Source organism: Ambystoma mexicanum, chromosome 5q (assembly GCF_040938575.1).
Source record: "Ambystoma mexicanum isolate Mex_15411 chromosome 5q, UKY_AmexF1_1, whole genome shotgun sequence".
Lineage (NCBI taxonomy): Eukaryota > Metazoa > Chordata > Amphibia > Caudata > Ambystomatidae > Ambystoma > Ambystoma mexicanum.
The window spans coordinates 967,796,081-967,810,804 of record NC_090933.1 but is presented as its reverse complement, the minus strand read 5'-3'; the positions used below and the strand labels follow the sequence as shown (position 1 = coordinate 967,810,804).

The 14,724-nt window shown below is 45.0% G+C and overlaps 1 protein-coding gene across 6 annotated transcripts in view; it reads right to left on the bottom strand.

Moving 5' to 3' along the window:
* OXR1 (oxidation resistance 1) overlaps positions 1 to 14,724 on the bottom strand; it is a 3,084,878-nt gene that overhangs the window by 807,415 nt on the left and 2,262,739 nt on the right. The window lies entirely within an intron of this gene.

Sequence of the window (14,724 nt, the reverse complement as noted above, 5' to 3'; positions counted from 1 at the left end):
TCATGGCAGAGAATCTGGGATAGAGCTCACAGGTCCTCTAGATGCACGGCAGTCAGGGAATGCGCACTTAAGATACGCTACCAGTGGTATTTCTCCCCGCAGAGGTTACACGCAATTAACTCAGACTACCCTGATGTATGCTGGCATGGATGTGGGGCAAAGGGAGACCTGGGGCACCTGTGGTGGCATTGTCCGGTCATCCAATCCTTCTGGCTGGAGATCAGGTCAAAGATTAAGGACATATGCGGAACCCTCCTCCCCATGGACCTGTTAGTAATGTTATTGGGTGACACACCAGATGATGGGTCCTATCCACAGTCTGGCCCTAGAGCTCGGCTAATCACACAATTACTTATGGCAGCCCACCTTACAGAGCTCGATTTTGGAAAGAACTAGAAGGTCCCCACATAGTGTACTGGTGGGTTAAGGTCTGGCAACTCATTGGAGTAGACAAACTAACGGCAGCAATGGAAAATAGGACAGCCAAATTCACAAACATCTGGAGCCCATTCTTGGACCATGTTGCAGAGAAAGAACACATGTTGTTCCAGCCTAGATTGGTCAAATATCTTCTCCAGCCCTGACATGCTTCTGAAACGAGGGAGGTACCCATTAGATTGAAATCAAGACGGGGGAGTGCCACAGCTCCCTAAAGGGCAATGCTGTGAGCTATTGGTAACATTGGTGAGGTTTCTTTTTTTTTCTTCCACTTTTCCTTAGTTAAGAGTGCTACAGGATAGTAAGCTAAATTACTCTACTCCCAGAGGATGTTCATGAAATACATTTACTAGATGAATTATAAAGATGTTAAAATGAAATGTTGATGCATTGTTTAAGAGATTAATTAATGTTGTAATCGCTGTGACAAATGATGAATTGTAGCCTTTATGGGCACGTAGCTAAAGCCGATACAATAGATGAGTTACAAAGGGGCGGAATGGACTGTTGATTTGCGACTCATGTGATTAAGTAATATTGCCACCGGCTCTGATTTTTTGATGAATTCAATGTTTGATCAATGTTTCAATAAAAAGATTTTGGCAAAAAAAAAAAAATAAAGATCAAGGTAGCTGAGTCAGCTCTCCTTCCCACGTTGGAAAGCACGGAGTAAGGCGCCTCCGTAAACAGGATGACACACACTGGCTCAGGTTATCAAACAAAGGCAGTTCAAAACATGGGTCGAGGCCCGCTTGGCCTTCCACATAAAAGTCACTTATTCCAGTTTTCCAAACGTTCTTTCACAGTTCAACAAAAGTTCACGTAGGTCTCCCTCTGTCGGGCTCGTACATTTCAACACAAAGTACCTTATTCAACATAGGTCTCCCTCAGCCGGGATCGGACCTCATAATCACAGCACTTGCAGTGGTTCCCTTTCCCAACCTTTATTCACATTCATTAGGGGTTCCCTTACCCTAACTTATTTCAGGTTTCCGGTCTCTCTCAGTCGGGCTCGGACCTTTCACTGCTGTCCAAGACTTTCGAATGTGCACGGCTTTTACCATAGACCTCTGCAGGAGCACTTCCACTTTCACTACAGCTCTCCCTTATGTTATTTTCCCTAGTGCCTCTTGGTCTTGGTAGTTACATACCACAATCAGTTCAAATAAATCTTCCTCTTAAAGCAATCACCTTTTAACTTCCCCTTTCGTCGGGGTTAATCTTGACCATGGCGCATTTCATTGTTCATTCACTTTGCCGCTGTTTAAGAACACATCAAACATTTCGTAGAGGCTTTCGAGTGGGCTATTTCCTCTCGCCAGACCACTCCGCTACTTTGTATCCCTGGCTTCACAGTTATCAGTAACTTAAAAGTTCACTTCTGGTTTGCTTTCCTTCGCGTCTCATCAGCGCGTGTGCATCCTTCAATAGTGAGATACACTGTTGGGCTTCAATCTTTCTTTGACACAAATCAGCCTTTCATGTCTTTCGCTAATTCATCGGTTGTGTGCATTCCGTTCATGTCTCTGTGGCTTTGATTCACGAGTCAAGGTTGATACCACAGGCTTGGCCTCGCCCCCAAACTCGGCAGACGTAACACTTAATCGTTTTGGTGGTGCTATTCGCAAATTTGCCCAGGATTATTGAAATGGGGTGGTAAAAGTGTCAATGGAATCTTACTCTGCCCAGGCAAGGCAAGCAGCTCTATATGGTGCTGAATTGTAGGGAGGGACGAACTGTGGTAGACTGACTGCAAGTAAAAATAAATGTATTAAGAACTTGCTGGGGCTACCAAAGAGCACTCCAAATCTCTGCGGAAGTCGATAATACGTAGAATTTGGTCCCTGTGTAAGTCAAAACCCTTATTGTATTGAACCAGAATATGGTCCTCACCTGGACTAGCTGTGTTTAGATTGGCCCTCAGATATTTTATCCCAGGAGGGAGCTTGTTCCCTTCCTTGAATGAAACACCTGAAGGATGCCTTTGAAGTATTTGAACATCCTGAGTATTGGTCACAACCCCAACTCTTAGCAGGCGGCGCAAAAATAAAGATTAAGGAAGCACTCCTGCAAACCGAATTTAGAGGATCCTTGCTGATATTTTGAGTAATGAAAGGGTAGGAAATATTGGGATATGAAACAGCCCCTTGGATATGAGAAATATCTGGACTTGTGTCCCCAAGGTTTTCCAGGGCTCTATACATCAACATCCAGTTTTGTACGCTGCCATTAGCCGAAGTTATGGATGAATGGAATTGTGATACCGCCAAACATTTTCCTGCATGTGAGACTGATACCGAGAATATTGTGCACTTTCTCTTGTCTTGCCTCCTCCCCATTGTACTAGGAAAATATATCTAGTGCCGCTATTCAGGCAAAGATCAGTTAGATCTGTAAATGAAGCTCTTTCATTATGTACTAATTGCGAAGATGAATTAACGGTACATTCGTTGGTGCAGTATTTGACGAGTGCATGGAGGGAAAGAAAACACTGCATTACTTAAATTAGCTGTTTTTCCATGGGAGAAAAGATTGGATATTTTTTCTTTTTATCAAATAGTGACTGTTTTTAGAATGTATGATACTATAGTATATTTGTGCAAGAATCCAATACATTATCAATTTTTTTTTGCGTATTTTTAAAATGTATCCTGGTGATTTTATAGGATTTCAGAGGACCCAAAATGAAATTTTGTGCTTATGACTAATAACTGTTAGGTTTCACTGTGCTATGAATCTGTTTCTTATTCTGTGTTCAGTGCGCCAGATAAGATCTTGAAGTGGGAGTATTTTACTGCCTATTTTTTAAAGTTGTCCGTAAAAAGCTTTTTTGCGGAGTAAAAATCTAAGTCCAGTTCCCAATGGGTGTATTTTATAAGCAATTAAAAATATGTTTTAACTGGAAAACCGAAATGTTTTTGTAATAATTATTCCTTTGTACCTATTTATTGATACACATTTTAAAGATACATGTTTACTTATTCTAATCAGGCACTAATAATAGTAGTTCCTTCCTGTGGTACAACATACACTACTGTTCCAAACATATCCATGGAGCTGTATGGGTGAAAGCAGGAGCACAAAGCCCTACATTCCCGTTGCTTATTTTTTATTGAGAGTACTTTTACTCTGTTGTTGTGTTTTGGCAGTATTTGTCAATTTTTAGGAATTAAAAATGGCAGATACACCCCCCTTATCTGTAGGGCTGATTGTAATATTATTGCTTCCATGGTCTGTTGACCAAATAAAGCTGAATTTAATTGAACTGAAAGTTATTGGATGAGTAGTTTTGAGGTTCCCATTCTACTAAATGTATCTCTCTAAAGGAGGTGGCGCTGGCAGGGTACCAAAAACAAAGTTTGTGACGGTCTGTACAGCCTCATACATGGTGGTCTGTGAAGTCTGTGTCATGGGCAGACGTATTGAAAATGTTTGCACTACACAGAAGTACTAGGCTGAGGAAGATGGACATACAGGCAACGTCAAAATCACTTAAAAGTAATCTTCATTACTCCTAGTCCTTTTCTTCCTCGTCAGAGTATTCATCATCCTCTTTTCCAACCCTGCAAGGAATGCATGGTGCCATGATACTCTGAAAATAAACTAGATGGTTTTGGGAAACAAGTGTAACTATCCCGTCCAAGGAAAAGGAGTGGGATTAAAACACATTTTGTTTCATTCATTTTAAAACTAACGCCTGTCCTTGAAGTGGGTCAACTGCGAAAGAACAGTGACAAGGAAGAGCAAAACTAGAAGTAATGAATACTGGTGTAGCAGAGGGCCGGTGGGCAGGGGCAAGTGGGAAGTCCCCAAAAAGAGACAACAGTAACAAGCTGCTTTCCCCAACTAATCACCACCAGAGACGTTGATTTTGTGTCCAACAAACCCATCGAGCAAAATGAGAAATCATTTTCTGCTCAAAGCAAGCCTCACAACCAAATGAAAAGCATGTCCAAGTTGGTATATATGACTCATATTTTGCATATATTTTACTGTTGGGGTGAGTATTGTGACAAGTCCACTGTCCCTTGTGTGCTCCAAATAGTTGCATTTTTCCATCATTAACACAATGTGATAATATAAAAATCGATGTCCACTTTTTGATCCCAAAAAGCTCTTTGATTCTATGCAACACAGCCCAGAACGAATGTGCCATTTATACGTATAACCTTTCCCATAGGAGGTATATTTACAGAATGACAGATTTCCTCACTTAAAGAATATTTGCATTTTTTATTTAAAAACAGTGATTTATTTACAAACTGAGCCAAAGGAGTATATTTACAATATGCAGACTGGATTCAAACAAGACCACCCAAAGTCATGCTGCGTTACCCAAAATACATGTTTGCAGTGTATCATCATTTTTATTATTACTATTAAGTTCATTATTGAGCGTGGATCTAGCTCTGGAATGTAACATAGCACTTTAGAATGAGTAGAGGGTAGAACACGGTGCGTGAAGCAGTTCGCAAGGGAGCAGGGAGTTCAGCAGGGAAGGGTGAGGGTAGGCAATTTGTCACCAAGTGATCTACAACTAACCAGGGGAGTAAACGGGGGAAGCAGATCACCCAGTCTCAAGTTAGATGGAGAGTATGAGGACTTTGGGGGGGGAGGGTGTGTGTGTGTGTGTGTGTTTTCTCACTATATATCCATGTGTTGGCAGCAGGGTTGAAAGTTACTGATATGGACAATGCTGGTTAATACAGGTTGCACAACATCATCCAATTTGGTATATTGAGAATTTTGAAAAAGATTGCGGTTGGAGCTTCATCAACATGATTTACATAGACCAGACTTGCATAGATTGTGGCCGTAGAGTCACAAAAGTGATTTGACTGTGCAATCCTATATTGTGTTTGCAGAATAATGGCATAGATTATGGCCACAAAATCAAAAGTGCTTTACACTCAAAATGCTGCCATTTATTATGGACTCAGCTTCATGAAATTATTTACACTGTGTGACAAATCCAAGGAGTTCAATCCCCTCTTCCCAGAGGGAAGCCACCCCCGTTTTGGCCTAGGGAGGTGAGCCTGCTATGTTTAACACCCCCAAGAGGATAGGGTAAGCAGGATCACTCTGGAGGGGACCCCACTTAGGGGACATGGAAACCCCAGAGAAATACTTAAGTCACTATCCCTTTTTCACAATAGACTAACACCTTTTATTGGTATGCAGGCACTAAGATGTGTTAGAACACTTTACCAATGTCTGGCACAAGCTTCATTCAATCCCCTTTAGGGAAAATACCAGAATGACAGGAAAACCAGACACCTGAACTCACATCAGGAGAGGAAGTATCAAAACAGCCCGCAGACTTTGATTATGCCACAGCGCACATTCGGAGGAAAGACGCTCGGAGAGATAGAACACCACGCGTGGGGTTGCACCCATAGACCTGCAGTAGGAGAGAGCAACGTGGCCCGTCAGGTGAGAAACTGGAGCCGTTGTGTGTGGAAACCAGAGTGAGAACTGAGTACCTTAGCAGGCAAGGTAAAAAGCACAGAGGAGGAACCGCCTACAAGATCTCACACTGAGCAAGTGGGAAGCAGGAGGAGACACCTAGCACCGGTGAGTCCAGTTGAGGAGTCGCGTAAGGTGCAAGAAGAGAGGCATTTGGGCTATATAGCCCACCCAGGAAGCACTGCTTATACAATACAGGTACACAGTGGCTTCCGATGAATGAAAGGCAGGCGGCAAGGTCATAGGAAGGAGCCTCATAGAGGGGATAAGGGGTGAGAAGGATGCAGAGTGGAGGAAGATGAAGCTCGGCCCAGAGAAAGGGGGTGAGAAGGGAAAAGGTTCCGGAGCACAGAGGGACTGAGAACACCTCCGGTTTAAGAAGGAAAATAGGAAGAGACTGAACACCCCAAAGTGTAGAGTAAAAAGGAGAAATTCCAGAGTAGGGAGAGAAACCTAAAGAAGTCCCAGTGTGGGGGAGCAACCGTGAAGCCCCAGAGCGGGGAGCGAAAATGGAGAAGCTTCGGTGTGGGGAACAAACAAAGAAGCCCCAGAGTGGGAAGATAAATCAAAGGAAACCTTGGTGTGGGGGAGAAACACAAGAACCCCAAATTAGGGAGAGAAAACAAAAGAATCCCCTAAAGTGGGAAAAAGCCAAGATGCCCCAGGAGTGGGGAGAGAGACTGCAAGAAGCCCTAGAATAAGGAAACGAGACAGAGACAATCACAGTGTGGGTGAAAGAACTGAGGCACCCAGAGTGGGAAATGAGCAAGAGTGAGTCCCAGAGGTGCAGACGAAAGGATTAAAAGAACCCCAAACTGAGGAAAGGGGGAAATAGAAAAGAAGGACTGTGGGAGACGCATGTTTCAAGAAGAACCAGAGACCCCAGGCTGAAAAGGAGGGACGGCAGTTATGCCATGCACCAACTATATGTTTTCAGCTATCAACATAGGCAAAGGTCTATGGTAAAGAGTGAAAGATGGAGGCTGGTAGCCATCCCTTTCCCTTGGGCAAGGCCCAAAAGTATGTTTTGGTTGATTTATAACTTCTTTTGAGCAGTAAGGAGAGAAATTTGGTTAAAATAGGATTTCGGATTGAGACCACCAGGGGGCGCATACATGATGGCTGCCTAAGCCTAAGTCTCCCTCTCCAGGCCTGAAGACACGGCAAAACAACCTCAAAAATTGAACATGTGTAACTTTCTGACCACGCGTTATTGCCTTTAAATATTTCAGGCACCCCATGACGAAGTTTGAAGAGAAACCGCAGCATACTACCAGGTGGACGGGACTCTAAGAAAAGCATCCAACCCCAAGGTGGCAGCTTCAAGATGGTGGATAACAGGCATACTCTGCGGTGAAGGGAAAGCAGATCACCTACACGGGCTACGGACCTCTCCGGCAGAGCAGACAGCCTGGACCTCCACCCCGACGTGCAGCCTCACTGTGAAACCACACAAGCACTGCCGGTAAGGAGAGCCGAGGCGTGTGCATAACTTGCACAGCGCTGGGGAAGCAAAGAGCGCTAACCCCCCCCCCACCCCCTCCGCACCACCGTCTGCCCACTCAGGGCTCTATTCCAATTGCTGCTCCCTATCGGCAACAGCCTCCGGCTTTAAAGAGAAGCGGCACACACTTTGAGAGAGGCGTTGGGTTAACGGTCCCTGCCTAAGCTCGCAACACGCACCTGCCGCCTCAAACACATACATATAAACCCAGCTGTCACCTCCAGGCCTTCTGTGGCAACAAAAAGCAAACGCCTGCTGGCCCCGGAAAACAATAAAAACGCAGCACCCACCAAACGTGCTCATAGTGCAACACCAGCTCACAGAACAGAGCACACGCGGCAGGAAGGGAGCCCAAAGCAGTTGCCATATAACATCCTAACCTTTAAGACAAGGCGCTCCGAAATCTACCGAATGCTTATTCAATTAAGAATTTAACAGCAGACTCTATCCCTCTCCACTAACGTTGTTAAAAAGGACACAGCTGTATCGACACGAGCTTACTCGCCCAGACAACACTGGTTCACTCCCATTCCTTTCAATACGTACCTTCAATTGAGGCAATCAAGGCTGGAAAACAAATAATTACAGGCCCGCAGCCAGTGCGGCAGCGCTGCGGAAAAGAGCCTTCAACGACTCCATTACCAACACAATCTAGGCAGCAAACCTTTGGGAATCAAGACCACAGCTCACCCCACAGTGGGGAAAACACCCCATGCCAGCCAGTGAGACCCCACTCCGGATGCCTGCACCTTAATATGCCCCCCGCGTAGGGAAAAAATATCAACCAACGCAACATATCCCAAGCAGTGGATAAGCGAAAACTCTGAACAAGCATGGTAGGAAAGGAAGAAAGAAACCGCACAGTATAACAGAAGTAAAGGGTGAGAATGTACATGTGAGCACATAAAACACCCCACCACGTGAGACCCCGAACTATAGTTAGACAACGGAGGGAAAATCCTACTATCCACCGCTGCAGAAGCAACGAGAACAACAAACCCTCATTGAGGACAGCCACATCTTCAAGTAGGAGAGCTGGACCCAAGCACCATTGTCAAACTAAGATCGTACAGCCGCTTTCCGACCACATGGAACAAGACGAGGTCCAAAGCTCTTCTGAAATTCCCAAAAATGACTATGATAGCGCCCCAAAGCTGACATTCGACTCTTGCTCGGTGAGATCCGCTCAATTAAAACCAGCCTCACAGAAACAGTGTCAGACCTACAAACAAGAATGGCCAAGGTCGAAGACCGGATGGAAGCGGTAGAAAATGAGCAGTCCGGGGACATAACAGCAATGAACTATGAGACTAGGTTCCAAGACCTAGAGCAGAAAGAACGGGACATTGAGCTCAAATTGGATGATCTTGAAAACCGGGAACGAAGAACTAATATCCGCCTTATGGGACTAAGTGACAAACAAGGAGAAACCTCAACGGGACTGGAATGCAGAATTAAAACTCTGAGAACATCCTTACTTAATACTGCGAATCCTCTCACCTTGGAATTTGGCAGGTTCCACAGAGCGGGTGGTCCTCCAAAAGGCCCACGATCGGTCCTCATAAAATGTCATTACTATAAACAAAGGCAGGAAATCCTACAAAGAGCAAGGGAAAAAGAGACTATAGAGTGCGAGGGATCCAGTGTGAAGAAGCTATTTCAAGATCTCTCTGCCACTATACTAAACATGAGAAGAGGATGCCACCCTCTTACTGCCTGGTTGCAAGTACGGGAAGTTAGTTATTGTTAGGGTCACCCCTTCTCCTTGAACTTCGAGCACGAAGGAGAGAGTAGACAAAGCCAAAAGAGCCCTGGATCACCTGCAAGCAAGCGTAACGGAAGTCCAGGAGACCCACAGGACTACTACATGAGACTGTGCCCAGGTCCCCTAGAAGGGGGCGAGCCCCTGCAAAATGGAAGTTTAAGCGGCTCAACACGTCCTGAAGCAGGTTACCCTTTTGAGTTTTTCCTTTTTACTCGTGCATCAGTTGTAAGGCAAAGAACAGTTCTACCAATGCTCAAAGTGAAAAATGGTCTTACCCCACATAGGGGCTAATGGAAATCCTGGTACATTACCGGGGACAAACTGTTATGGTCTTCACGAAAAACGTACAAGAATATGAATTAACATTTTCAATACTGGTTGTTTTTGTCGTTTAGTTCTCTTGAGGTGTTAATAGTCTTGAATATACGCCTGGAGAGGGGTCCCTGCAGCGTGGCCCTTCTTTCTTCAATGGAGCCTCCATTGTTAGAAAATACCAGATGCAGTGTATTCCAACGGGGCTGGGGGGAGGGAGGGAAAAGGGTGCACTCATCTAGGGAATAAGAAATCACAGCTTCACAACCTCGCAACTCCACAACTGCAAACACTCAAGTCACGCAAGCGTCAACTTTCCAAACATAAGTCTACCAGCTACCCTCGAAAGACACGCATCTGCATGGTTCTACATTCGCAACAGGCACACCAATATGGCAGCACATGACAGCATCATTTTGCACCACAAACACGTTCAATGTTAGCACAACAATTCATCATTTCTAAATTAGATATCCTATTCATGCAGGAAACGAAATATGCCCAAGGGGGGAACACAGAATTATTAGTAGGGAAATCAGAGACACGATATGGGCCTCTGGGACCGGGAAGAAAGGGGGAGTTGGGATTTTATGTAGGAAAGCATTAGGCCTCCAGATAATGCACATTCACAGGGAAAAGCAGGGCAGATATGTTGCCTTGAAAGGAAAACTAAAGTCATGCACAGTCACTCTTTGTTCTGCTTATGCACCAAATCAAAATCAATCACAATTCATCAAATCCCTATTTGAATTCCTGAGTGGATGGCGAGAGGGCACGTTGGTGTGTGTGGGGGAGACTTCAATGTTGTGGCAGATTCCAACTGGGACTGGGACTCAATAAAGCAAGACGCCTGCCCGCCAAATGGTCTTCAAGGGGAAAGATTCCTAAGTCAACTAAGAGAGCACCACTTGGTAGACTCCTGGCGCACAGCACATCCAGAAGATAGGGCCTTCACTTTCTATCCCCCCCCCTCACTACACATACTCTCAAATGTATTACCTTCTGGTGGGGGCAGAGTGTGAAAATTCCCTGCTTGACGCAACCATAGAGATAGTCGCTTGGTCCGACCATGAGCTATGCAAACTAGCCCTGGATCTTGGTCCCTCCCACGACATAGAACAGAGATGGGTATGCAATGACTACCTCTGCAGAGACCCAGTATTCAAAGACACCCTTGCAGATTCAATAAAAGACTATTTCACGGCAAATGACACAGGTGAACAATCACTGAATACGGTCTGGGAGGCGGGGAAAGCTACAATAAGAGGTATTCTTATAGCTGAGTGGTCATACAAAAAGAAGATCAGACTGAAAAGGGAAGAAGAACTCAAATGTGAGATCTCGAAACAGGAACGGGACCTCTGCAGACGGTCAGTAGACGCAAGCCCTATATTAGACCATATCAAGGGGCTCTGAGAGGAGCTAAAAAACATTTGGCATGGCAAAGCCAACACAATTAAGATATCTAAACCAAATATGTTATGAAAAAGGCGATAAAGCCCACACCATGCTAGCCAACCGTCTAAGCAGACAGAGCAGATAGAGCGATACATAGAATCAACAATGAGCAGGGCAAAGCGCTGATCTATCCCGAAGAAATCACGAAACGTTTTTCAAGATTTTACACCATACTATACTCAACCGAGGGAAAAGATTCATACCAAGAAATTGAAGGTACCTATCGAGTCTGCCTCGACCCCCAATAGCGCGAGACTATCTTGAAAAGCTAAACGGCCCGATCACTACCTTAGAGGTCCAGAACGCCATCTCCAACTTAAAAACATCTCAGCGCCAGGGCAAGATGGGTACACACCGGCCTTCTATAAAACAAACAGTAACTCCCTCACCCCCTTCCTTACCAAACTTTGTAATTCAATTTTAGCAACAGGACAAGCCCCCCCAATCTTTCACCGAATACATAATAGTAGTGATCCCCAAAGGAGGAAAGGATTCCAATATCCTTCATTAACGTGGACGCAAAGATCTATGCCAGTATCCTAGCTTCTCGCTTAGCCCAGGTCCTCCCCTAACAAGTCCACTGACCAAGTTGGCTATGTAAAAGGTAGGCAGGGGGCTGGCAACATCCGTAAAACTTTGGACCCCGTAGCTAGCCACGATAACACAGAAGACAGCTGCATCCTACTGTCTGTCGACGCCGAAAAGGCATTCGACCGAGTCGAAAGGCCCTTCCTAAAAGCAGTCATAAAGTGGGTAGGCCTGGGCGAGGCATGGACCCAAGGGGCAGGAGCACTGTACCGCAATGCCACGGCCAAGGTCTTAGTCAACGGCATTGCATCGAACCTCTTCATCCCGACACGTGGTACGAGGCAAGGCTGCCCCCTCTCCCTTACTAAATGCCTTAGTGGTGGAACCCTTTGCACAAGCATTCCAGTCCAACGCCCAAATACACAGAATGATATGGGGGGAAGGGAGCATAAGCTAGCAATGTTTGCGGACGACATCCTGATGTTCCTCACTCGACCAATAGACTCAATCCCTGCCATGTTTGAAGACATGAGGACATACGGCGCACTATCGGGATTTCGAGCCAACTTACAAAAAACAATAGCAGTGCCTCTACAGGCAAACACCAGTGTCCCTTCCCATTTGATAGCAAGATGGGGTTTTCAAGTGCAGACGCAGGCCATTAGATATTTGGGAGCAGAGATTACAGTTACCCTAGCAAACCTACTTGATGCAAATTATATGCCCCTATGGAAGACTGTCGAAGCAGTCCTCGACAGATGGGCCAAATTACCCCCTCTCCTGGGCAACGCGATTCACCTCTATAAAAATGAACGTTCTACCTAGGTTCCTATTTCTTTTCCAATCTCTCCCAGTGATAGTCCCAGACACTTTTCTTACGGAGGTTAAACGCACACTATTAGAATTTCTCTGGGCAAATGGGAGGTTCCATATGCAACTTTGATTTTGCCAAAGGAAATGGGGGGAATGGGATACCCTGATCTTTTAGAATACTATAAAGCCTCTCAACGCCGGATCCTCTCAGACCACAAGTGGGAAAATTCTGAAAAGCAACGGGTCTCCCTAGCAAACACTCTTTTTGCACCAGTTCCACTGGGAGAATGGTTAACGGTCCCGCTCACCACCATGCCAAGAAGAATAGCAGAACATCCAGTCCTAGCTGTACTATGGTCACTCTGGCGCCCCTCCCGTTCTATGAAGGGCGTCACAACATGGCCATCCCCTCTAAGTTGTATCTGGTCTCCCCCTATACGCAATTACTTGAGTGAGGTCCTTCGATTTCAACCCTGGTATGAGGAAGGTCTAGTAAGAGCTGATCAAATGTGGAAAAAGGGGTCCTATATTTCCTGGGATAAATTAGAAGAAGCTCTGCATGGTATCACAATAGCCCCCTACTAGATTTACAACTGAGAAGTGTCCTCCGAGACCCACGCTGGCGCCTCTCCCTTCAGCGTCTCCTTACATCATTTGAACAAATCCTTAGTGTGCCCCGAAGTTCAAAAGGGCTAATAGCTCAGTTGTATAGCGCACTGATCGCCAGGAGTCACCTGCCCCCCCCTGCATCTGTAGCCAAATGTGGAACAGATCTAGAGTTGCAAGATCAACCACATGCATGGAAGGCCATACATAAAGCCGTGTGGAGCTTGTCAATATCTGTGCAGTACACAATGCACGACTACTGGCGAGATGGCACTACACTCCCCAACGGCTATCTACGATGTTTCCAGGGACTCCCCCCACCCCCCATTCCCCTATTGCTGGAGGGATTGTGGGGAAGATTTGTGATTACTGGCATCAATGGTGGAAATGTGTGAGGGTCCAGGCATACTGGAAAGAGGTGTTGGGGTGGATCAGAGCTATAGATGGTATTGCCAGAACATTCTCTCCTCTACTAGTACTGTTCGGTGTTGAATCAGACTAGGAGGACTCACACATACCGCTCTTGCACAGGCCACCAAATGTATTACTAGCTGCAAGAGTGTGCTTAACGATTAAATGCAAAAGTAACACCCTGCCCACAAAAAGACAATGGCTCACAAAAGACCATTCAATCAACGAGATGGAAAGCCTCACAGCCGTCCTACTAGAGTCCCGTACACATATAGATTTGATCTGGTTACCCTTTTAGGAATATTATTAAGCATATTGGGAATCATTGAAACAGACAGACTAATACTGAACAGCGGTGTGCCTGAAATTGCCCATTGTAAAGTCAAAAGCACTTTGTTGGAAAGGACAAACATCTTGCTGCAAATATGGACTTGTTGTGGAAACAAAAATGATTTCTTAAGAACTTTAAGTTCCTTTTATGCCTTTTCAAGATGAGTTGGGGAGGAAGGAGGGGAATGGGGGGCTAGGGAGGGCAAAAGTCAAACCATGGTTTTACTTTTCACTGTTACCTGCTATATACTGTATTTTTCGACCTTTACTGTGAAATTAACATGTATCACCGTCAAACCAATAAAAGCCTTGTTTAAAAAAAGAAATAGGAATTCTGGACCGAGGATTTTTATTAAGTTTGACCATCTTATCTTGACACACAGGCAAGCACACCCTTTTTTATCTTCATCTGAATAGAGTAGGGCTTGGCATCACAGTCTTGGGGGGGAAATACATTTTGTCTTTTTTAATCAAAAGAGAAAATAAATGTTGTGGAAGTCATGCCTGCTTGTCCGTCCCTTGTTTCCAACTGGCAATTCTGAGATATATTATTGGTGCAGCTGCATAAAAGGACTTCTAACAGCAATGCTGGCATATGTTGTGAACTCTACTGGATGTTTTATGCATGATCATAGAGAACAAATCGTTATTGTAGGATATTTATAAATATGCTGTAAAATGCACCATTTCAACATATTATGTTACATTTTCTACTGCCAAGTGCATAATACGCTTACAGACCGCACATAATGGCTGCTTGAACATTTGGGGACTAGAGCCAGGCGGCATCCTCATGTTTCTATGTTAACTTTAAAATGTAAGATTTGGTTCAAGACCTTAACATCTTTTACCTACTACAGTTCGCATCATGCCGCTTTGGCAGCAGGATAATCATTAGGCATAATGGTGGCCCAGACCAGCCCGAAGGTCTGTGGAGTATAATATGCTTCTTCAAGGTGGCCCTTAGCAGGTCTCGTAGGGGGGTTGAGGGGAGAGATGTGTAGAGGGGCACTCATTTTGTGTTATGCCACTGTGAAGATTACCTGGAAAGTAACCTTGTCATGAATATGCCCACCTTTCCCTTAAATCAACC